The sequence below is a fragment of the Perognathus longimembris genome, chromosome 7 (genome assembly GCF_023159225.1).
Source record: "Perognathus longimembris pacificus isolate PPM17 chromosome 7, ASM2315922v1, whole genome shotgun sequence".
Lineage (NCBI taxonomy): Eukaryota > Metazoa > Chordata > Mammalia > Rodentia > Heteromyidae > Perognathus > Perognathus longimembris.
Genome location: NC_063167.1, coordinates 13936830 through 13962597, shown reverse-complemented (window position 1 = coordinate 13962597; position 25768 = coordinate 13936830). Strand labels below are relative to the sequence as shown.

The following is a 25768-nucleotide window of genomic DNA, read 5'->3' as shown; positions in this document are numbered from 1 at the left end:
TTGATTGACTAGTATATTATTTATACTTTCACTTGGATTTTGTAATTGTCTTATATTTAGGTAGCTATTTTTGTTTTTTCTTTGTCAGCCATGGGGCTTGAACTCAGGGCCTGGGCGCTGTCCCTGAGCTTCTTTTGCTAGCGCTCTACCACTTTGAGCCACATTACCACGTCCAGTTTTCTCATGGTTAATTGGATATCAAAGTCTCACAAACTTTCCTGCCTGGGCTGGCTTTGAACTGCAATCCCCAGATCTCAGCCTCCTGTGTAGTTAGGATGACAGGCATGAGCCATTGACTCATAGACCTAGGTATCTATTGTATTATTAAGTAGTTAAATGAAGATATTTCAATTCCATAAGTCAAGTTATGAGTACAGTGTATCTTGATCATTGTTCTCCCTCATTTTTCTCTCTTCCATTTCTACCCTTAAGTTTGTAGTTCAATTTTTATATAATATAATGACTGCATTTGCTGACCTTCTTTCTTCTATTCCTGTGCCTTCCACCCAAACATGTAGCTACATGTAGATAGCTATTATTAGCTGTATATGTATGTATATGTGTATATATATATATAAATTTTCTTTTTCAGGTGAGGGATGTAGCTGAGTGGTAGAATGCTTGCGTAGCATGTGCTCTGAGACTTTCAGCACTGGGAGAAAAAGGAAATTTATTTTTTCTTCTAAACTATATGATAAGCTACAGATGTGTAACCTCAGGAGGACAATGTACTACCTAACTACTGTAGTATTACCACACCGGAAAAGATTGTTTCTTTTCAGTCCCTAATCACATGCCTCCAGATTTCTCAGGAATGTCTTATAGTTTTTGAGAAATATTCTCTGAAAGCACAATAATAGGGGAGAGATTGACATACAATTGGACAATAAAGTTCTCTGTGTGGTCTCCACATAGAAAATAACTACTATGTTTATATGGTGCCCTGCAGGTCCGGTTGTAACTGGTTGTGTTTCATTGGTTAATAAAATGAAATCACCAGACTGGGATGGGGGAGGAGGGAGATCAGGAATTCTTTTCTTTTATTTTTTTTTTTGCCAGTATCAGAGTTTGAACTCGAGCCTTACTTGTTTTGTTGACACTGTACCATTTGAGCCTTGTCTCCAGGCTTGCTTTTTGCTGGTTATTTTGGAGATGGGGTCTTGTGGACTTTTCTGCCCAGACTGGCTTTGAACCTTGACTGCTCCATGGGTCTCAGCCTCCTGAGTAGCTAAGGTGACAGTTGTGAGTCACCAGTGTCTGGCCAGAAAAGAATTTCTTGTTTTTGATTAATTATGGAGCTTTTTGGAATGTTAGTGATGAGGGCTGGTTGTAGTTCACTGGTAGGTACAAGGTTTGTCTAGCAAAGAGAAGCTGTTTTTTTTTTTTTTTTGCCAGTCCTGGGCCTTGGGCTCAGGGCCTGAGCACTGTCCCTGGCTTCTTTTTGCTCAAGGCTAGCACTCCACCACTTGAGCCACAGCGCCACTTCTGGCCATTTTCTTTTTTTTTTTTTTTTTGTCAGTCCTGGGCCGTGAACTCAGGGCCTGAGCACTGTCCCTGGCTTCTTTTTTGCTCAAGGCTAGCACTCTGCCACTTGAGCCACAGCGCCACTTCTGGCCATTTTCTGTATATGTGGTGCTGAGGAATCCAACCCAGGGCCTCATGTATACGAGGCAAGCACTCTTGCCACTAGGCCATATTCACAGCCCCTAGGTTTGTCTAGCACGTAAGGCCCTGGGTTTGATTCCCATCACCATTATAAATGAAAAAAGAACAAAAAGAAACTTACTATTAGTGGTGAGTGTGATAATGAAAAAGTAAGAAACTAGGAGGACACCTGGCTCCTGATAGTTCTTTAGAGAATATGTGTTGATCTAAAGATGTGACTAGAGATACTTATCTGAAAAGAGTATTTCTCTTACTAGTTGAAAATTTATCTGAGGATTCCAGTATATTTAGTGTTGTAGGTGATGTGGAAAACAAAAATAGAAAATATGTAATGTTCTTGAGAACTTAAGTATTAGCCAAGAGGGAACAGACTCATTCTGGTTTTGGTTAGTATTTACTGCCTTTTTTTTTGTGGGCCTGAAAGTATTCTGGGCAGTAAGATACAGTCAGTGGTAAGTAACCCTGACCAAACTTTTTGCCTTCAGAATGGAGTGTATGCATTAGTTTGGAGAAAATTTCCAATTGTTTTGGATACACTACAAAAAATCGCTTTGATACAGTGGAATAATGGGAGGAAAGGAATGCAGCTTTATTCTGTGGACCAGGTAAGGCATTTCTAGGGAGTTATATTTGGCATGTGATCTGAATTACAAGGAGGTAGTGGCAGCCCTAGGGAGATCTGGGGAAAGATGGAGGAAAGCCAGTAGCAGGAAGATCCTCAGATAGAGCCGGCATGTATAAAGGACCAGAAGGCTAGTGTGTAAGGAGCAGAGATGAGGAAGGATCAAAGAGGGTGATAGAAGATTGTGATAGGTTAAGAGGTAGGAGAGGATTTAGTAGAGGCCTTTTCATTTATTTATTTATTTGTTTGTTTGTTTGTTTGTTTATTTAGTCGGTCTTGGGGCTTGAACTCTGGGCCTGGGTGCTACCCCTGAGCTCTTCAGCTCAAGGCTAGTGCTTTACTACTTGAGCCACAGTGCCACTTCCAGTTTTCTGGTGGGTAATTGGAGTCTCATGGAGTTTCCTGCCCAGGCTGGCTTTGAACTTCGATCCTCAGATCTCAGCTTGCTGAATAGCTAATTACAGGCGTGAGCCCCTGGCTTCTGGCTAGTAGAGTTATTATTTTAAATGATGGGAAACCACTGAGGAATACAAATTGTACTCCATAAAAATCACTGAAGGAAGGATTCAGGCTATTGATGAGAGTGTTTGTGTCTGTCCTTTCTCTCTTTTCCTTTCCCTCTCATTTATCTAATATACTGTCTATCCTATCTATTTTAGACAAGGTCTTGCTATATAGCTCAATCTACCATAGAACTTGAGGTTTTCCTGCTTCAGCCTCCCAAATTCTGGGATTAGATGTATGTGCCACCATGTGGTTAAGAAATGACTTAAGGGGCTGGGAATGTGGCCTAGTGGTAGAGTGCTTGCCAAGCACGCATGGAGTTCTGGGTTCGATTCCTCAGTACCACATACACAGAAAAGGCCAGAAAGTAGCACTGTGGCTCAAGTAGTAGAGTGCTAGCCGTGAGCAAAAGAAGCTCAGGGATAGTGTCCAGGTCCTGAATTCAAGCCCCAGGACTGTCAAAAAAAGAAAAAAAAAAAAAAAGAAATGACTTAAACTTCCACTGGTTGAGAGATTTGCAAGCCAGCTTGAGCTACATAGTAAACGATGCCCCCCACCTTCCCCCCCAAAAGAAACCAAACAAATCCCACAAAATAAACAATGAAAAATCATTAACTTGGTTGAGTCCTTTCCTTTCTTTCCTTTTTCCCCCCCCCTAAATCTTTGCTGGGTAATCATTTTATTTTTTGCAGTATTACACTGGTGGGAATACTAAGGAATGTCTTATTTTACATATTTTCAGGTGTTCTGATATTCTGTTGGGGGGTAGGCAGTAGAGGGAGGGGAGAGGGCTAACAGGGTGAATGAGGATGAATATGGCCCGTGTAATTCATTTGCATGAAAAAAAACCCAATGAAACCTGCTGGATTGTTTTAAGAGGGGGGAGTAATTGGATGGTAGAGAGTAATGGAGGGGTGATGTTGATCAGGGTATGTTGTCTACATGTGTGGAAATGTCACAGTGAAATCCTCCTTGCACAACTAATGTATGCTAATAAAAATGTCAAAATAAGCTGAAAAAGTTCTGTGTTGTAAAAGCCATAAATATAATAAAACACGCACACACCAGGTGTTCACAAGTGTACTAAATAAAAGAGGGGCATGTGTTTGGTAGGCTATCCTTATCTGCTAAATGGTACTAGGTATTCAACAATGGAAAGTTAATAAGCAGTGGGAATGGAAGGGTTCCAGAAAGAAGAGATAGTACTGATTTCTTTCTTAGATTTGATGAGATGGAGAATGGCATCCCAGGCAGGAGAAGTGTCTGAACAAAGGTTTGGTGTGAAGGAATTTGTCCTTGGGAAATAATGAGTAGATAGATCTGTCCTAGGTAGGAAAAAGATATTGCCCAACATGCCCAGAATTAAGTGAGAGACTAAGGAATTTTAACTTTGTAGCTGTTGACACTTTTTTTTTTGCCAGTTCTGGGGCTCAAACTCAGGGCTTGAACCCAGGGCTTCATGCATACTAGGCAAGCACTATACCACTAAGCCACATTTCCAGTCCCAAGACACTTCTTCTTCTTTTTTTTTTTTTTTTGCCAGTCCTGGGCTTGGATTCAGGGCCTGAGCACTGACCCTGGCTTTTTTGCTCAAGGCTGGCATTCTACGTCTTTTTTTTTTTATTATAAATTTTATTGACAAGGTGATGTACAGAGGGGGTACAGTTACATAATAAGGTAGTGAGTACATTTCTTTTCATATGTTACACCCACCCTCATTTTTCTTTCCCTTCCCTAGTTCAGATAAGCATATATACAATATCCAGTTGGCACTCTACCTCTTGAGCCACAGTGCCACTTCCAGCCTTTTCTGTTTATATGGTGCTGAGGAATTGAACCCAGAGCTTCGTGCATGTTAGGCAAGCACTCTACCACTAAGCCATATTCCCAGCCCTTAGGACACTTTTTTTTTTTTGGCCAGTCCTGGGCCTTGGACTCAGGGCCTGAGCACTGTCCCTGGCTTCCTTTTGCTCAAGGCTAGCACTCTGCCACTTGAGCCACAGCACCACTTCTGGCCGTTTTCTGTATATGTGGTGCTGGGGAATTGAACCCAGGGCCTCATGTATACGAAGCAAGCTCTCTTGCCACTAGGCCATATCCCCAGCCCCCCTAGGACACTTCTTGATACTTCATTTTCTTTTTCTTTTTTGTCAGTCATGGGGCTTGAATGTGGGGCCTGGGTGCTGTCCCTGAGCTTTTACGTTTCATTAAGGCTAGTGCTTAGAGACACAACTCCACTTCTGGTTTTCTGGTGGTAATTGGAGTGGAGGTAAGAGTCTCATGGACCTTCCTACCCAGGCTGACTTTGAACTGCAGTCTTCAGATCTCAGCCTCCTGAGTAGCTAGGGTTACAGGTGTGAGGAACAGGTACCTGGTTTTATACTTCTTATTTATGTTAATCCTTTGTGTACTAACTTTGTTTATTCAGCTATTATTACCTACTGTGTGCACTCAAATTCTAATTCTTTTTTTTTGTAATTTATTAATTAAATTTTTTTTGACAAGGTGTTGTGCAAAAAGGGTACAGTTACATAGTAGGGCAGTGTGTACATTTCTTGTGATTTCTTACACCCTATTTTTCTTTCCCTTTTCTAGGTCAGGTAGACATATATATATATATATAATACCATATATATAATACACAATGTACCAAGAACATATACAGTAGCCACATGGCCCACGCCAAAGAAAATTCGCCTAGGGCTTTACATGTAATGTCGACATTAGACAATATGTCGACAATAGTCTTATATGAACGTACAATACATAGCTTTTGAGCTATTGTATTCCACTGAGATGTCAATTTTTGACCTTTATATGTTGAGTAGTTGTTTGGTTTTGGTTACATAATGTTGGGTCACTGACCCAATCCTGTGGGAAATACCATTTGACAAGAAGTTTTTGGTTTCACAGACCTGGTCTCTACTGCCTCCCCATCACCCCATCTTAACAGTCATATATCAGGGAGATCATGCCCCTTTGTTTTCTGTGTTCTAGGCTTGTCTCGCTCAACATTATTTGTTCAAGTTCTGACCAGTTCCCTGCGAATAACAATATTTCACCATTCCTAATTGCTATGTAGTATTCCATTGTGTATAGGTACCATATTTTTTTGATCCATTCATCTGTGGAGGGGCATCTGGGCTGATTCCATATTTTGGCTATTGTGAATTGTGCAGCGATAAACATGGAAGTGCAAATGTCTTTTTGATATCTTGGGACCTGCTGTTCAGGATAGATGCCTAGGAGTGGTATGGCTGGGTCATAGGGTAGGTCTATATTGAGCTTTTTTTTCCCCCCCAGATATATTGAGCTTTTTGAGAAACCTCCATACTGTTCTCCAAAGTGGTTGTACTAATTTGCACTCCCACCAACAATGGAGAAGGGTTCCTTTTTCCCCTCACCCCCTCCAGCATTTGTTGTTGCCTGAGTTCAGAGTATAGGCCATCGAATTCTAATTCTTAACAACTTGATTACTTGCAGATGTAAAATTCAAATTGTGCAAATAGTGTATATATAAATGTAGTAACAGATGTGAAAAATAAAGGAAGCGGGGGCCGATCTTTCCTTAGGAAAGTTTGGTGAAGGGTAATTTGCTGAATAGTTGGAAGGTTTAGTTGTTGATGGGTTAGAGGAAATAATGAATTATAAGAAAGCTGAGTTGTTAAAATCTGTTACAAAACTCTGAAGCATGTTATCATCTTTATAATCTGAATTTTATTAGGGCAAGGGTCATTCATGACCATGGAGTCTATGAGACTCCATTGGAGATAGGATCTTATTGGGCTGGCTTTGAACCTTGATTCTCTAGGGCCCAACCTCCTAACTAATTAGTATTACAGGCATGAGCCATTAGAGGCTGGCTGAATGAGGAGATTTTTAGATTACTTGGTCATTATTTAGAGTACAATTATGTAATATAATCCTAGTAAATCCCGAACAGTTTTTCTTTCACCTACCCCCTGCTGTAATTTTTTTTTATTCCATGCTAATCTAATCGTCATTCTATGTATTCTATGGCATTTAATTAGAACTGATGCTGTCTTTTAAGATGATTGAGTCTTTATATTCTGCCTAACTTTTAAAAATTTATAGAAGACTAACTCCCAGCATATTAATTGGCTTCCCTAATCATATTTATAAGCTTTTTCCCTAAGAAAGAGAGCTGTTATAGCTGTAAGAAATCATCTAGAGGGCTGGGGATATAGCCTAGTGGCAAGAGTGCCTGCCTCGGATACCCGAGGCCCTAGGTTCGATTCCCCAGCACCACATATACAGAAAACGGCCAGAAGCGGCGCTATGGCTCAAGTGGCGGAGTGCTAGCCTTGAGCGGGAAGAAGCCAGGGACAGTGCTTAGGCCCTGAGTCCAAGGCCCAGGACTGGCCAAAAAAAAAAAAAAAGAAATCATCTAGAGCGGTTGCTGGTCCCTCAGGCCTTGTAATGCCAGTTACTTAGGAGGCTGAGATTTGAGGATCTTGATTAGAAGCCAATCTGAAATGGAAAATTCATGAGACTCTTATCTCCGGAAGTGGAGTTGTGGCTCAAGTGGTAGAGCGCTAGCCTTGTGCACAAAAGCTCAGGGACAAAATTCATTCCATCAAATGGAAACAAGGTTTTGTATTTGTTGTTTTCTTTGTCATATCTGTCTTTAGGAGGGTAAGAGGGAAGCACAGAAATAGAGGGACAAAGGGTAAACAAACACAGCATTGGTACTCACTAGCCTCTATGTTGAAAATGATCTATACAACTTATGGATGGGGATGGGAAGGAAAAACTGGGAGAGAGTAAGGGAAGGGATGACATTGTCCAAAAAGAAATGTACTTGTTACCTGACTTATGTAACTGTATCCCCTCTGTGACATCACCTTTATTATATAATTTTTAAAAGTTTGCTTTATATATTGAAAAAGAAGAGAAAAATAGCTAGGTTCTGGGTTTAGGCCTTGGGATTGATGTATACACACTAGCGCGTGCACACACGCACACACACACACACATACGTAGATAAGTGCCATAGCATGAAAGTAGAGAGAGTTATTTAAATATAGAGTAAGGAGCCCAGACCCCATCATCTGCCTTCCTTGGTATGTGGTGAGGATATTGCTATAATCCTTCTCAAAACCAATAGCACATTATTGAGGTATATATTCCAGGTCTCTGCTATTGAGAATAGTGTAGTTGGAGAGATGGCCCTTAGACACAAAAAGGTAGACCACGTCCTTTCTTAAGAATAAACTAACTGGAATTGAAGATGTTTGTTTCAGTGCTTCAGATCCAGTGAGTCTTTTTTTTTTTTTTTTTTTTTGGCCAGTCGTGGGCCTTGGACTCAGGGCCCGAGCACTGTCCCTGGCTTCTTTTTGCTCAAGGCTAGCACTCTACCACTTGAGCCACAGTGCCACCTCTGGCCATTTTCTATATATGTGGTACTGGGGAATCGAACCCAGGGCTTCATGTATATGAGGCAAACGCTCTTGCCACTAGGCCATATTCCCAGCCCCAGATCCACTCAGTCTTTTGATAATGCTGGCAATGATACCATAAGGGTCTGTGTCACTGCTTTTATCTTGCCATTAGTGCACACTAGTAATTATTTTTGTTTAATACTTACAGGGTCTATTACACTTGAACTTTAGGGCACCATTAGATAGGGAACCAAGTACATTTAATCCTATTTCAAGCTGGAACTTAGAGGTTAGTAACTTAAACTCAAGTTTTCCTTCACATCTGCCTTAGTGCACAAAATTAGACCGCTTCTTATGACTTTACCTGCTTTATATCTAGATTTCCAACTGGTGTGGTGGTGGTGGGGTATATTTTGTATCTCAACACACTTGTGTGGGAGTATGGGGTGGCAACATAGCAAGAGATTCTGTCTCATAAAACACATAAAAATAAAACCAGGGAAACAAACCTCTCCCAGTAATTCCCCCAAACTCCCAGAGTAATGAATTGTGTTAGGCTGAATATTTATACATATTAATATATATAAAACATATAAATATTTAGTTAGCTAAGCTGACTTCATTTATAAAAGTATGTATTACATATATTCACCTAAAATTTTATATACATTCCTGAAAAGGCTATTACTATTTTTACTGTTTAAAAGGAGCTAAATGAATTAGAATTTACTTTTGTTTCTGGAACTAAAATTGAAATTAAAGAATTTGATTCTTTAGTTTATGTGTATTTGAGGGGTAAGGAAGGAGCACAAATGGAGGGACAAAGTAAACAAGTGCAGCGGTGGTTACTTACTGTTGAAAATGAACTATACAACTTGTGAGTGGGGTCAAGAGGGAAAAATCTGGCAAAGCCAGGGAAAAAAAGCCATTGTCCAAAAAGAAATGCACTCATCACTTGCATAACTGTAACTCCTCTGTTCATCAGCTTTATAATAACAGTAAAAAAAATTTTTAAAAAAAGGACTAGATGCATGAGTTTGCATTAAAATGCCATATTCAGCCAGGCACTGGTGGCTGCTCATGCCTGTAATTCCAGCTACTCAGGAGGCTGAGATCTGAGGATCATAGTTCGGAGCCAGCCCAGGCAGGAAAGCCCATGAGACTCTTATTTCTAATAAAATACGCAGGAAAAAGCTGGAAGCAGCGCTGTGGCTCCGGTGGTAGAGAGCTAGCCTTGAGCACAAAGAGGCTCAGGGAGAGCGGCCAGGCCCTGATGGCCCTGAGTTCAAGTCCCAGGACTGGAAAAAACAAAATAAATACAATACCACATTCAACTCTCATTCTTTGTGCCAGGAATAGTGAAGAGATTGAGAGATGGGGGGTTGCTTAGAAGTAAGAATTTTGAAGTCAAGTTGATCTGAATACATACCACAGCCTTGTTACTTATTAGTTGCAAATTGTTAGACCTTGGAGCTTTAGTTTACTAATCTCTAAAATTAGTATCATGATTTATATATATTATATGAATTGTTTTGACAAATAGAGTAAAAGACAGAAAAACAGTATAGTATACACTATTTAAGATATTACTAATCATAGGTCTGTTAGCTGAGTATTGACAGGAAATGTCTTATTACAGAATAGAATGGAGTGATTTTTGCCACACTATGCTGTGTTCTGTTTTGGTTGAAACTTGTAGCTCTTCTTTGTGGTCTTCCTACTGTTAGGAAGCCATGTCATTTCTATGGAGTATAAGTCATTGGGAAACTTGCAGACGAAACCTTAACTTTAAGGTTTTGTTGAAATTGAGCTAGAGTAGTGAAAGTATGGTGCAGGGCACTGTTTTGATGTTGTACCTATGTCCAGTTTCCTCAGTGATGTAGCCATTAGAAGCAAGAATGGCCACACAGGGCAAAAAGTCCAGCAGGCAAATGAGTGAAGCCAGTAATCTACAAGAGATGAAAGATACAAATATATATGACATGTACTTACATAAAACATTTATACACTATATATTTATAAATATACACCTATATATAAAAATACATAGTGTATGTGTGTGTATATGTGTGTATTTTTCCTGAAGTAGTGCCGTATTCATTTGTAAAACTATGTAGAGAACCTGTTACAGGCACTGTTTGAGATTCTAGGAATATAGAATTCATGGTGGGTTATAGAGTTGCATTCTAGTAAGGGAGGTGAATACATACAAAACATAATAAGCCTCAGAAAATGCACAGAAACATGAAGAGAAATAAGCAAGTATCAAGTTAGGAGAAGAAGTGTCTGTCTGATTGTTTTCGGAAAAGTCTCACTAACCAAGGCTGAAGCTGGCTACAAATTCATGGTCCTCTTGTCTCAGCTTCATGAGTACTGGGATTACCTGTGTATGTGCCACCACTCCTGGTTAGAGTCCTTATTTTAAATTGGATCTTACTTTGAATAGGATGATATGGAAGTCTTCACTAAGATATAGCAAGCAAACAACCCAGAATGAAGGCAAGGAATGTGACCCTTAAAGAAAAGGAATCTAAGCAGGTGGTGTGTTTCAGTCATCATTTAGAAAGGCTCTTAGTGTGAGGGAGCAGGCTTCAGAAGTTACTTTTACCTTAGGAGGGCTAGTCCCTTGTTAAATCATTGAAACTAGCCATATTCTCAAAAATGTCTATGTAAAGGGAAAGTGGATTTGGTGTCGTTGCAAGTCACCCTATATGCTGTGGAACACACGCACTTTAAATTATAGGCTATACCTCTCCAGGATATTCGGATGTCCAGGGTATCTAGTGAATTTTGCCCCTTTGGTTTTTAAGTCTTTTGACTAGCAGAATGCAAATGCAAAACTATTGGATTGACCACAGAGCCACTTAATAAGACTGTTGGAAGACAGTAGCCTGGGAGCCTGCAATTTGAACAAGAACCCAGGTAATTCTGTATCTGTACTGAGGTTTGAAAATTGCCACTTGTAATCTTGTTGATTGAAATCATCTTTACCCCAGGCTTAGTGGGAGGGCAGGCAAGTACCTGCTTATTTAAGACTCATTATTTTTGCGTAATTTACATTAGAGCTTGTATTAACTTTGCATTGATTTAACTTGGCTTTAATCTCTGGTATGCTTGTATCCTTTATTTTAAGGAGTGTTGATGCGATAGCAGAAAACAAAGTCTTCATCTTTCTTGTGTTTTCACCATCAGCCACATCACTAGGAAATAACAGCCTCAGAATAGAGAAGTCTGAATTGGCTCTAGACTGATAAACTTGCTCCTGTTCACATTGAGCACTTGTGTTTTCTGTTCATTTCTAATTATTTATTTGTGATTATTAAGACAATATGCATATACATAATATGTACCTATAACGTGCAAATACCTTAGTAAGAGAGAAAGACATGAGGTTGCTGAGAAAGTAATAGTAGACACTTAAGAATTATTAAATTTGGGGCTGGGGATATAGCCTAGTGGCAAGAGTGCCTGCCTCGGATACACGAGGCCCTAGGTTCGATTCCCCAGCACCACATATACAGAAAACGGCCAGAAGCGGCGCTGTGGCTCAAGTGGCAGAGTGCTAGCCTTGAGCGGGAAGAAGCCAAGGACAGTGCTCAGGCCCTGAGTCCAAGGCCCAGGACTGGCCAAAAAAAAAAAAAAAAAAAAAAAAAAAAGAATTATTAAATTCGGTTTCAAGGTAAGAGAGGGAAACAGTCATCAAAGTTAAATTTAAACAATCTGTGTGTACTGGTCAAACCAGATCCTTAAAAGCATCATAGGCAACCAACGTATTAGTGGGCACATTGTTGAAGAAACTATGCCCCAGCTTTCACTTTAATGTTTCTGTCAGGTTGTAAGAGCTGAGAAAGAAGCTTTTCTGCTATTGTGGTCAACCTCAAGACTTTATACTTAGCCTTTTGTGTAGTGCTAAGGCTTCTGTTGAAATTGGGCTTTTTAGCATCAGTGAAAGCATATACTTTTTATTCTATCAAAGAAACTAGGATTTAGAGAAGTAAAATTGTATTTCCCTGACTAGAGTTAGAAGTCAGGTAATGTGGCTTCCTTCAGTGGAGTCATCCAGGCTTGTCATTAAAAAAAAAAAAAAAAGTGTTCTGCCAGGTGCAGGTGGCTCACGCCTGTAATCCTAGCTACTCAGGAGGGCTGAGATCTGAGGATCGTGGTTCGGAGCTTGCCCAGGCAAGCTCTAATTAACCACCAGTAAACTGGAAGTGGCCCTGGGGCCCAAAGTAGTAGAGTGCTAGCCTTGAGTTGAAGAGCTCAGGGAGAGTGCCCAGGCCCAGAGTTCAAGCCCCAAGACTGGCCCTGCGCCCGCACCCACCTTCCCCCCCCCCCCCCCGTCCAGTGTCCCTTTCCCCCAAAAGATCTGGTTTTGTTTTAAAGTTGCTGTTAGGTGTTCGTTTTTTTTTTTTTTTTCCTGTTTAGTGATTGGAGAGCCCATTGAAGTATGAGTGGAAGTTTATATCTTCTTAATAAAAATTAAATGATATTTAAGAGAGAAGAGCTCCTTAAATTAAGGCATGTGAGTAGCAACTGGTTTTGAGTCTCATTACAAAAATAGTAGAGCTCCCAAAGGGTGGGCGTCTTTGCCTAGCACCATATACTATATTTATATTCTTTTGCTTGTTACCATTTCCTGTATTTACTTTCTTTCACTCTTTGCTCTGCTACTTGATCCCACAAACTTGTGAAAAAGATAACGGTGTAGCATAAGATGCTTGAGTTTGCAGCAGGCTGGACATTAGCCTCAGCTTTGCTTTAAGCCTCTGTTTCCTCTCTGGGACTTATTTTCTCCATCTTTAAAATGAAAGGATGGACTGGAAAATTGTTTACCAAGGATCTCTTCAGCTGGGATATTGCTTGAGTGTGAATCTAAGGTTTTGGTACTGTTTGATGCTGTTGCACAGCATAGCTTCTGTTTTAGATCTTTACCACAGTGCTTCTTGGATGGACTTAAGCCACGTTTTTATTTTAGGAGAAATGTTTCTGAGACTATAGATTTTCTAGATAACTTTTTTTTTTAAGAGTTACATAAGGAGCTGGTGCCAGTGGTTACTCAGGAATCTGAGCTAGGAGGATGGCATAGCAGTTTGAAGTCAGCTGAGGCAGGAAAGTCTGTGAATCCCTTATTTCCAATTAACCAGCAAAAAGTCAGAAGTGGAACTGTGGTTTATTTAAGTGGTAGAGCACTAGCCTTGAACACAAAACAGAAGCTCAATGACAGTGCCCAGGCCTTGAGTTCAAGTTACAGGACCAAAAAAAAAAGTTGTGAAACGTAAGAGTTAGGGAAGGGTACTTGAATCTGTAGGAAGTAATTAATGTGTATCCCAAGTGAATGTTCTGGAATAACAAATACCTGTTGGAGCCTTAAAGGTGGCATTTTTTCTGATTCTATTGCAAAGAACAAGGAAGTTCAAAGTCCATATTTTTTGCTTTGGGAAGAGGAATGCTGGCTTAACCCCAGGCCTGAGAGCTGGAGGAGCCATCTGGGACAGTTTTCTAGCTTTCTCAAAACTCAATTATTAGTGGTATGAATTGAGTTTTTCTCTTAGCTCTGAAAAGCTGCAATTTGACTTCTTTGGCTTTAAACTATGGGAGTTTATTTCCCCTGTAAAAAGTCACCAGCCCAAGGATAGCTTCATGATTCTTAGAGAGTCCTCAGGGCAGGCTGGATGTCTATGTTCTAAAGTGGTAAAAGCACAATCTGGCTCTGTACTGGACACCATTTGGTCTTAGTCTGTATTCTTCTAGGTGGGTGGGGCTCTTTCCATTCCTGCCTGAATGAAAAGCATTTAGCTGACTTCCTGATCATCATGCCCTATCTTGTCTTTCATTTTTTTCTTTGCTTTTTCATTATCCTTTGCTGCAGCTCACCTCTTGAAGTTGTGACTCTTACACAGGCAGGAGCCAAGGAGCTCTGTATATGCTTGTTTATTGGAAGAGAAACTCTAAACGCATGAGTTAGGAAAGGAGTTTGGATCTCTTTCTCTGTTTACAGGCTGAAGTTAGGATGAGAAGAGGGGAAGACAGGGAGGTACGGAGACGTTGATATAATAAGATACTCTAGACTAGATGAAGGGCTTGAGTAAATAGAATTTTAGGCTGCTGACAGTGCAGAAATACTTAAGGAATGCACCAGTTTTGATAATAGGTTATTTTTAGTTTTCAGAAAAAGAGTGGTTTCATCATCATACTGGAATCTTGCAGTCATGTTTGTAACCTAAACTAATCGGCTTAGGCTGTGCCAGAAAAGTGTCAGGTGGCATGCTTATTTCCTCCTAACTTTTAGTACTGTTTGGCTTAACTCCTGCAATCCTGACGCTGGTGGGAGGAGTGGGTGACGGGTGAGCTGCTGCTGGTTGAGATGCCTGAGGAGGAAATTTGCATGTCAGCATTCACTTGGGCTGTAGATGTACTCCTTAAAACCAGAGTGTGTCTTGTACACCACAAGCATGACTTTTGGTGAAACTTCCTTAGAACCTGATTTGCTGTTTTCCCAGTTAACTTGACGTTTGCTGCCCATCTCTAGGCTTTTAGACTTTTTTGTTGTTAGGGAGGTACTAGGACTTGAACTTCGGCCTTGCTAGGTGTAGGCAAGTACTTTACTTACTACTTGAGCCATGCCTTTGTCATTAGTGGTTTTTGTAAGGTCCACCCCCATGCAGATGCCCTTACCTGTGTAAGTCTGCACCCAGTACCTGAAGTTACCTAGGTAACTGGCACACCTGGAGGCAGTTACCTCCTTTTCTCAGATCCAGTCCACCTGGTCATGTCTCCCACCTTTTCCTATATTATCTGGCTCAACACAGTCCCCACTCTCTTTCCTTTTCTCTCTTACTCTGTCTTTCTGCCTTTCTCTTTCTCTTTTTCCTCCCCCTTTGAATCCCTGCACCTCCATCTTGTGGTGTGGGCTGGTAGTTTGCTTTCTCCCCAATAAACTCCTTTCTCCTGATCCATGTGGTGGGTTTCCTTTCTGGCGAACCTTACAGTTTTTAGTAGACATTAAGCTGTTTTTCATGCAGCACATCTTTATTGAGTGCTATTAAAATGTCCTTTGGATTTGTTTCTTAGAGATTCTAAATTTTATGCATGTTATACCACTGAAGAAATACCAACCTACCTACCTACCTGTCTGTCCTGGAGTTTGAACTCATGGCCTGGGTGCCATCTCTGAGCTTTTGTGCTCAAGACTAGTAGTACTCTAAAATAAAAATAGGTAGTAAGGGGTTGGGAATGTGGCTTAGTAGTAGAGTGCTTGCCTAGCATGCATGAAGCCCTGGGTTTGAATCCTCAGCACCACATAAACAAAAGGCCCAAAGTGGCTCTGTGGCTATAGAGGTAGAGTGCCAGCCTTGAGCAAAAGAAGCCAGGGACAGTGCCCAGGCCCTGAGTCCCAAGCCGTAGGACTGGGGGGAAAAAGGAAGTAAGAAAAAAAGTACACAACGAGGTTAGCTGTGCATTACTGAATACCGAAATGCTGGGGGCTATTGCTCTTTGGCCACTAGTTTACAACTTTTTTCTGGAAAATATTTTACTCTAATATCTTTTTTTTTTTGGCCAGTCCTAGGCCGTGAACTCAGGGCCTGAGCACTGTCCCTGGCTTCTTTTTTGCTCAAGGCTAGCACTCTGCCACTTGAGCCACAGCGCCACTTCTGGCCATTTTCTGTATATGGTGCTGAGGAATCGAACCCAGGGCCTCATGTATACGAGGCAAGCACTCTTGCCACTAGGCCATATTCCCAGCCCCTTACTCTAATATCTTTAACTTCATAATCAAAGATGTAGGCCAGAAGTTTGAGTATGGCTATTCATAACTATTTTTTCTCATCCTCCTTTCCTTCTTCCACTCCTCCCTACCCCTCCTCCCCTTCCCTTCTCTCCCTTTTCTCTTGCCCAGGTTGGTCCTGAACTCCTGGTTTCAGATTATCCTCTTGCCTTGGCCTCCTGAGTAGCTGGGATTGCAGGCATGTGTCACCATGCTTGTGGAAGACCATTCTCAAAGAAGGGGTGGGGGTAGGGGTTAGGATTTGAATATTGTATGGCTAATTGAAACTATCATGATTGATTAGAACATGGGCATCTTTTATAGAAGTGGGATATTGCAGTGGAAATGGTAGTATTTCCCTAGCAAGTATAAGAACTGGTTAGTAAGTTCTCAGTTATTTCCCTATCAGTTTCACTTTATTATGTGACTTTTCTCCTTTAGGAAGAATTTTGAGGGCTGAGGATAGAGATCAGTTCCCCCCTCCCCCCCACACCAACTGAGCCTACCAACACTCTGGGATCAGTCTTCTTTATTTTCCCCCACCCATAAAAGAACTACTAACAGGAACTTCAAAAGTTTGTTCTTCAATTTAAGAATTAGACTAAAGGAAATAACTAGGTATGGTTCCTTTCCTGTTAAAATTTCTTGCTTTGTGTGTAGACCATGACATTTTAAAGATAGGTGAACAAGATTGCAAAATAGGTCATCCTCATCAACTCAGAAGTTTAAAGAATTAAGAAATTAAGCTGTCTTAGGCACCAGTGGTTCATGCTTGTAATCCTAGCTATTTAGGAAGTGGAGATCCAGAGGATTGCTGTTCAAAGCAGAAAAGTACCTAAGCCTTAACCAGCAAAAAGCAGGGCTGGAAGTATGTCTCAAGTGGTAGGTAGAGTGCCACCTGAAGACAGCTCTGAGTTCAAATTCCAGCACCAATTAAAAGAAAAAAGCAGCTATATATAGCATTTGGAGAAAACGTTAAAATATTTATTTAGGCAAGGGGTTTTAGTGTCCTGAGCCAGGCCATAATAAAGTATAACAAGTGATAGTTTGTTGAAGTTCCACGTACTAGGAAGCTGTAGAATGATTCCATCTGGTTTGTGAGGCAGGTAGCCACTCTCCATTCTATATAGCTACTAGGGCCACATTGTCCAAACACTTTTTTTTTTGGCCAGTCCTGGGCCTTGGACTCAGGGCCTGAGCACTGTCCCTGGCTTCTTCCCGCTCAAGGCTAGCACTCTGCCACTTGAGCCACAGCGCCACTTCTGGCCGTTTTCTGTATATGTGGTGCTGGGGAATCGAACCTAGGGCCTCGTGTATCTGAGGCAGGCACTCTTGCCACTAGGCTATATCCCCAGCCCCCAAACACTTATTTTAACTTACCACATGTAAGTTCTCAGCAGTCATGTGGGAAAATGTTGATGCTGGTTACCAGCATAAACTGTAGTGGTATATCAAGTTTAGGAAACCAGGAGAAGGGCAGAGTTGCTGTGTAGCATAAGCTTTGGGATCTCAGATAATCAGAATTGGAAAACACTTGGGCCCTCAAATTTTACCCAGCCTCTCCTCCATTCTACGTGTGTGTGTGTGTGTGTGTGTGTGTGTGTGTGTGTGTGTGTGTTATTGGTGGTATGGTGATTTGAAGTAGGGACTCAGATTGCTAGGCGAAGTGCTCTACAACTTGAGCCATGACTGCTGTCTGGTCTTTCTTTTTTGGGGGGGGCACTACATTATCATTATTATTTTTTTTCCCAGAAAGGATCTTGTGTTTTTGCCCAAGTAGGCTTCAGACTATAATCCCAACACATATGGGAGGTTATAGGTGAGAGGATGACAGTCCTGCCACACCCAGCTTATTTGTTGAGATGAGGTCTCAAGAAACTTTTGCTTGGGCTGGCCTCAAACTGTAATGCTTCAGGTCTCTACTTTCTGAGTAGCTGGCATTACAGGCTTGAGCTACTGCACTTGGTTCCCATTTTTCTTCTTGAAGAACCCTCATGCACCCAGTTTCTCACAATTAGAGACTCATGACCAGTTTTCCTTCTTTTTACTCCCATACATGTAACTCTACCCCTTATCTTCCTCCCCCCGAACCTAGAGCTGCATGCATTCATTCCATCACTGAGCTCTGCCCCCAAAGTCTCACCTTGTATTTTCAAGCAAAATTCTAATACTCTATAATTTATGTATTAGTACATGGGTATGTGTGTATCTGTAGATACACATACATTCTAAGGACTCTTAAGGACCCTCCCAGTATTTAAAAAATAATAAAACTCTATCAATTTAATATATCAGAATGAATAAGAATCCATCAATATCATTAAATGTCAAGTTATTTAAATGTCCTTCCTTCTTCCCTCCCCTCCCTCCCTCCCTCCTCTCCCTCCCTCCCCCCTCCCTTCCCTCTTTCCCTTCCCTCCCTTCCTTTTTTGCCAGTCCTGGGGCTAGGACTCCGGGCCTGAGCACTGTCCCTGGCTTCCTTTTGCTCAAGGCTAGCACTCTGCCACTTGAGCCACAGGGCCACTTCTGGTTGTTTTCTATATATGTGGTGCTGAGGAATCAAACCTAGGGCTTCATGTATACGAGGCAAGTACTCTTGCAGCCTCCTAAACGTTTTTCTGGAGTAAAAATTTTATGGTTTGAATTAGAATCTAAGGTTCACACATTGTGATTGGTTGGTAGGTTTCTTTAGCCATAGGCCCTTTTCCCATTTTTCTCATTTCTCTCCCCTTCTCTCTGTTGCTATTTTCTCTTTTCTTTTTGTACTGGGGTTTGAACTTGGGACTTGGTCAGTATCTCTGAGTTTTTATGCTTAAGGCTAGCACTCTACTACCACTTGAGACACAGCTCCACTTTTGGCTCTTCAGTGGTTAATTGGTGATTGGAGTTTCATGGACTTTTCCTGCTGGGGCAGGCTTTGAACTGTAATCCTCATTTCTCAGCCTCTTGAGTAGGTATGATTACAGGCATGAGCCAGTGATGCCTGGCTCTGTGTGTGTGTGTGTGTGTGTGTGTGTGTGTGTGTGTGTGTGTGTGTGTGTGTGTGTGTGTGTGTGTGCGCGCGCCAGTACTGGGAATTGAACTCAGGGACCAGGTGCTATCCCTGAGCAGAGTTCTTTTGCTCAAGGCTAGCACTCTACCACTTGAGTCACAGCTCCACTTCAGCTTTTTCTGAGTAGTTTATTCAAGATAAGAGTCTCATAGACTTTCCTGCCTGAGCTGACTTTGAACCATGATTCTCAGATCTTAGCCTCCTTGAGTAACTAGGATTGTAGTACAGGTATGAGCCACCACTTCTCTTTAAAAAGAAAAAAATTTTCTTAACATTTCTTAGCTATCGTTATGTAGTAAAATTTCATAGCTTTGTAAAAAGATAAAAAATTATATCACTTTTTTCTGTAAGCTAGAACCTGGGCCTGTAGCTCAAACTTGTAATCCTAGCTACTTGGGAGGCAGAGGTGTAAAGACAGTGGTTTGAGGCCAGCCTGGACCTGTTAAAAAGCAGTTTTTTCTATGACACATTAGTAAATGTTATGTTCATGTATGTCAGCAACAGAATTTAGTTGTCAAGAATCAGGAAGAGGAGCTGGGAATATGGCCTAGTGGCAAGAGTGCTTGCCTCTTACACATGAAGCTCTCGGTTCGATTCCCCAGCACCACATATATAGAAAATGGCCAGAAGGGGCGCTGTGGCTCAGGTGGCAGAGTGCTCGCCTTGAGCGGGAAGAAGCCAGGGACAGTGCTCAGGCCCTGAGTCCAAGGCCCAGGACTGGCAAAAAAAAAAAAAAAAAAAAAAAAAAAAAAAAAAAAAAGAATCAGGGAGAATGGGTTGACTATTTCCAGACTTTGATTAAGAATGACCCAGTCTTTGGGTTCTTACAAGTTATTACTATGGCCATGGTAGGTAAGCCCAGAGCTCAGACCCCAGGACAACCACTGCCAAAATAATAGTAATAGTGATGATAATAATGTATTGATTATATATGTTATACTTTGCTAGGCTTTTGGAAGTACAAAAGGAGTACAAAAGAATAAAATTACGGGGGCTGGGGATATGGCCTAGTGGCAAGAGCGCTTGCCTCGTATACTTGAAGCCCTGGGTTCGATTCCCCAGCACCACATATACAGAAAATGGCCAGAAGTGGCGCTGTGACTCAAGTGGCAGAGTGCTAGCCTTGAGCAAAAAAGAAGCCAGGGACAGTGCTCAGGCCTTGAGCCCAAGGCCCAGGACTGGCAAAAAAAAAAAAAAAAGAATAAGATTACGTTAAAGCCCTAAGCGAATTTTCTTGGGCTTGGCCACGTGGCAACTGTATATGTTCTTGATAAATTGTATATTGTATATATGTCTACCTGACCTAGAGAAGGGAAAGAAAAACAGGGCATAAGATATCACAAGAAATGTATACACTGCCCTACTATGTAACTGTACCCTTTTTGTACAACACCTTGTCAAAAAATTTGTGTTCAATAAATAAATAAATTAAAAAAAGAATAAGATTACATTTTTTGTGGTATGGACACTAAGTACAAAAATGAGAAATTAGCATTAGCATTGCAGCTACTAAATGTTGACTCTCCCAGACCCCTCACCTCTGCTCATAGACATTTTCCTTAGGTGAACTCAGTCCACCTCATTGGTGTTAGTAACCATTAACTATGGACATGACGCATACACATTTACATCTCTAGCTTACATCACTCTTGTGGACTGTAGACCCATCTAACTTATTGTCAGGCAGGCACTGTTCTTGGTACTTGGGATAGAAGGATGAGCTAGAGAGAAGTGGAAATAAGGGGAGAGGCAATAATAAAGAAATAAAATATCAGATAGGGGTAAGTGCTAAAGAGAGCATAAACCACGGTGATATATTAGAGGTTGAGAACAACTTGTTTGTTGATCCAAGCTTTATTAAGTTGGTAAAATTTATGCTGACCTTTGACCAAGAGGAGTCAGCTGCACAAAGGGATGAGGGATCAGCTAGTGGGAAGGCCATAGGGCTGGAGTGAATTCAGGATGTATGCATTTTATATCAAGGACCTACAGGTGGTGTTCTGTGTGCTTGGTAGGATGTTTACTTGTGCTGGTGTGAGTAATCAGTATCCTCACTGGTCTAGATCTTGGTCCAGTTCGCTGGTCGTGTGTTTAGATGCTGCAGCTGTCAGCAAGCCACACAAAATCTAGATGTTTACTCTTATCTCACATGATAACAGTGTATGAGCCAATGAGACAATGCATATACAGATGAGAGGGAATTGGACCCACAGTGTGTCCCTTTCCGTCTGTCCATCTGTTCGTGGCTTAGACTGGACTGGGGCAGAGAAGTCTTGAAACCGGAAGTGAGCTGTGGCTCACAGTGATAGAGCTCTAGTCTAAAGCCACAGGTCTTTTTTTTTTTTTTTTTTTTTTGGTGTGCCAGTCCTGGGGCTTGAACTGAGGGCCTGAGCACTGTCCCTGGCTTCTTTTTGCTCAAGGCTAGCACTCTACTTCTTGAGCCACAGCCCCCACTTCCAGCCTTTTCTGTGTATGTGGTGCTGAGGAATCCAACCCAGGGATTCATGCATGTGAGGCAAGCACTCTTACCTCTAGGCCACATTCCCAGCCCCAAGCCACAGGTCTTTAAAGCCCATGACTAACAACAACAACAACAACAACAAAAAAAAGGATTTTAAATTTATTCATTATGACTGTGAATGTGGCCCAGCATGCACAAAGCCCTGGGTTCAATTCCTCAGTGCCACAGAAAAAGCTAGAAGTGGAGCTGTGGCTCTAGAGGTAGAGAGCTAGCCTTGAGCAAAAAGAAGCTCAAGGATAGTGCCCAGGCCCTGAGTTCAAGCCCCAAGACTGGCAAAAAAAAAAGTTCGTCACTGTTATCTTTTTCTTTCTCCCTCTAAGTAGTTCCTTCATTTGATTCATATTCTGTGTTTATATATGTGTGTGTGTGTGTGTGTGTGTGTGTGTGTGTATGAAAGCCCATGAATATGTATGTCTTTTGGATCTAGCTTCCACATATGAGTGAAAACACTTTTTTTTTGGTCAGTCCTGGGCCTTGAACTCAGGGCCTGAGCACTGTCCCTGGCTTCCTTTTGCTCAAGGCTAGCACTCTGCTGCTATGCCACATTCCCAGCCCCACATTTTGGTTTTACTTTTTTTTTTTTTTGCCAGTCCTGGAGACTGAACTCAGGACCCGGTCCCTGTTCTTGAGCTTCTTTTGCTCTAGGCTAGCACTCTACCACTTGAGACATAGCATCATCTCTGGCCTTTTCTGTTTATGTGGTACTGAGGAATCGAACCCAGGGCTTCGTGCATGCTAGGCAAACACTCTGCCACTCAGCCACATTTGCAGCCCTGTTTTTCTTTTTTTTTTTTTTTAGCTTAGCTTGTCTCAGAACGATGTCCTCCAATTGCATCTTCTTCCCTGCAAATGAGACCATTTCTGTGTGTGTGTGTGTGTGTGTGTGTGTGTGTGTGTAATAGTATGTATTCACATCATATCTTCTTTATTTGTTGGGCAAGTTCTCTGCTCCCATCATGTGTTGTGAATAGTGCTGCAGTGAACACAGGAATACGGTGTCTTCCCAGTGTACCCAGTGTATTGATTTACTCTTCTGGAATCTGTGCCCAACACAGCTTTGGTGGGGAAAGTCTACTTTTTTTTTTTTTTTTTGACAGTCCTGGGCCTTGAACTCAGGGCCTGAGCACTGTCCCTGGCTTCTTTTTGCTCAAGGCTAGCACTCTGCCACTTGAGCCACAGCGCCACTTCTGACCATTTTCTACATATGTGGTGCTGGGGAATTGAACCCAGGGCTTCATGTATATGAGGCAAGCACTCTTGCCAGTAGGCCATATTCCCAGCCCTACTTTTAATCTTTTGATGAACTGCAATACTGATTTCCATAGTGGTTTCTCTGGTTTATAGTCTTACTGACAGTGTATGAGGGTATGTTAATTTCCCCCTAACTCTTCGCCAGCTGTTTTTATTTCCTTATTTCCTTTGGGGCTGTCATTCTTACTGGAGTGACATGGAAACTCAGTGTGGTATTGACTAGCATTTCCTCCCCCCCTCCCTTTCTCTTTTTTTGGTTGTAGGGCTTGAATTCAGGGCCTAGGTGCTATTCTTGATTTTTTTTTTTTTCAAGGCTAGGTTAAGGTCACAGAAAGAAAGTGTGATAGGCTGTGTTCATCTTGGATCTACCACAAAGGAATTTAATTAAGCAGGTAGGGGAAAATTGTTATGACCACTGTTGTCACTGAGATTTTTACCAGTAAACAGTCCACTTATCTCATGTTTGTTTCTTGAGATTCGAGAGAGATTGACTGCCAACTTGGAATGAGAAAGAAATAGAGATAAAAGCTTGCTGGGAGGAGAGTGGAAAGGTTTTCTTATACAGCAGGGCAAAGTGGAAAGATGGGCAAGGTAAGCTTTGCCTCGTAACTAACTGTCTTCTCAGCCTCGGGCCTGGAGTGTTGGCCATTCCAATGCTATGATTACAGGTGTGTATCATCACTGTCCTTAGCTTTGTCCAACTTTCTTAAAACAAGTGAACAACTAACAATTTTAGACATGTGGTTCTATTGCTAACCCTCATAATCATGGGCTAATTGCAAGGAAGCCTAGTTTGAATTACAGACTATTTGTTAGAAGAAAAAGCAGAGCCAATTTTGGTGGTTCTTTGAAAGAAGATGGCCACTTCTCAATTAAATAATACTGATCTCATTTGTCTTATCAATTATTTAACAGTAAGTGATCCCCAAATGCATGAAATTCTTAATCTTTTTCTAGTTGCCCTCCTCCCCTTTTCCACCAGTTATGGATGGGGCTTGACTCCAGGGTCTTCGCACTGGCCCTGATGTCTTTTTTGCTCAAGGTTAGTAGCACTCTTCTACTTTGACCCACAGTGTCACTTCCAGTTTTCTGGTGGTTAATTGGAAATGAAAGTCTCATGGACTTTCCTGCCCCAGCTGGCTTTATTTAAACTGTGATCCACAGATCTCAGACTCCTTAGTAGCAAGGATTAAAGGTGTGAATCATCAGTGCCTGACTTTGTTTTTTGTTGTTTTTTTTTTGGCCAGTCCTGGGGCTTGGACTCAGGGCCTGAGCACTGTCCCTGGCTTCCTTTTGCTCAAGGCTAGCACTCTACCACTTGAGCCACAGCGCCACTTCTGGCCATTTTCTGTATATGTGGTGCTGGGGAATCGAACCCAGGGCCTCATGTATACGAGGCAGGCACTCTTGCCACTAGGCCATATCCCCAGCCCAGTGCCTGGCTTTTTTTTTTTGGCCAGTCCTGGGCCTTGAACTCAGGGCCTGAGCACTGTCCCTGGCTTCTTCCCGCTCAAGGCTAGCACTCTGCCACTTGAGCCACAGCGCCGCTTCTGGCCGTTTTCTGTATATGTGGTGCTGGGGAATCGAACCTCGTGTATCCGAGGCAGGCACTCTTGCCACTAGGCTATATCCCCAGCCCAAGTGCCTGGCTTTTTGTTTGTTTTTAGCAGTATTTTTTTTTTAAACTTTACTTTTTTGGTCCTAGGGATTGAACCCAGGATGTTGTACTTGCTAGGCAAGTGCTTTGCCACTGAGCTACATCCCAGCCTTTGTTCTAATTTTAGAATTGTTTTCACTCTTAGTTCTGTAGCAAGGTACAAAAGAGGCTGATGTACAGAAATGAAGTTGCGAGTCCTATGCTATTTCCAGCTTTCAAAAGGGTCTACAAGTCTCTTCATTATTTTGCTCATGTACCATAGAGGGATAAGCATTTCTATCTTCTCATCTCAGGGATTAAATTTAAAAAATTATCCTGGAAGAGTCAGAAGCACTTTCAAATAAGTATTTTAGTAGTCCTCTGTCATGGAAATCACTGCTATTAACTAACTTCTTTTGATGTGGGAAGGCCAATGCTCTACCACTTGAGCCACAGCTCCACTTGTGGTTTTTTGGTGTTTAATTGGAGATAAGAGTCTCAGGGACTTTCCTTCCCTGGCTGGCTTTGAACTTTGATCCTCAGATCTCAGCCTCCTGGGTAACTAGGATTACAGGCATGAGCCGCCAGCACCTGACCTTAGGGTTTGATTTTTAATTAGAACTTCAGTGGACTCCTTAGACCAGAGCTCCCAAAATAGTGTGGGAGTTATCCCACACCAGTCTTGTCTTTCAGTTTCAAACTTCTCTCCCAAATCTGCCTTTTATTCATTTCAGATAGTTGAGTTTTTTAATTTTATTTTATCCAGTTTATTCATTCTGGAAGTATTTTGGGAACAGAAGGACACAACCATGCCTGTGTATTAACATCTTAGTCGCTGCAGGCAAGTGTTCTCTCTGGGGCTTTCCTTCCTCGGGAAGCAAGAAGTTGGAATCTGTATCTCTAAGGGTTTTTTCAGCTCTGCTTTTAGACACATATACTCACCACCACTCACCACCAACAGTGACAGTCAAGCAGCACCAGAAGAGATGACTGAGGGAAGTGGTATAGGTGGGAAGTGCTATGAAGGGGCTGAGAGCTTGATAGTATCTGCAGTTATCCTTTAGTTTCTGACCCCCACAAAGGCCAGTACACTGAAGATTCAAGAAAGAAATGGCTTTCAGAAGCAAGGGGAAGGAATTCCTTTTTGCTTCCTACCCTTAGAAATTAAGGAGACAATGTAGACAGTTGAAAACAACTCAGGACTGGGAAGGGTTGCAAAGGCCTTCAATCTCAGCACTCAGGAGGCTGAGGCAAGAGGGTCTTTTTGTTTTGGCCAGTCCTGGGCATTGGACTCAGGGGGCCTGAGCACTGTCCCTGGCTTCTTTTTGCTCAAGGCTAGCACTCTGCCAC

At 41.8% G+C, this 25768-nt stretch overlaps 1 protein-coding gene across 4 annotated transcripts in view; it reads left to right on the top strand.

Annotated features, from left to right (window-relative positions):
* Positions 1–25768, top strand: part of Luzp1 (leucine zipper protein 1) — a 60322-nt gene that overhangs the window by 21527 nt on the left and 13027 nt on the right. Inside the window, exons 1-3 of one of the 4 annotated variants that reach the window (XM_048350464.1) lie at positions 1222–1351; positions 1711–2270; positions 10729–10731. The exons of the other annotated variants lie outside the window; for them this stretch is intronic. The gene's annotated coding sequence lies outside the window, so the exon portion shown is untranslated. Of the gene's footprint in view, positions 1–1221; positions 1352–1710; positions 2271–10728; positions 10732–25768 lie in introns of those variants that run through there. 4 annotated transcript variants of the gene reach the window in all.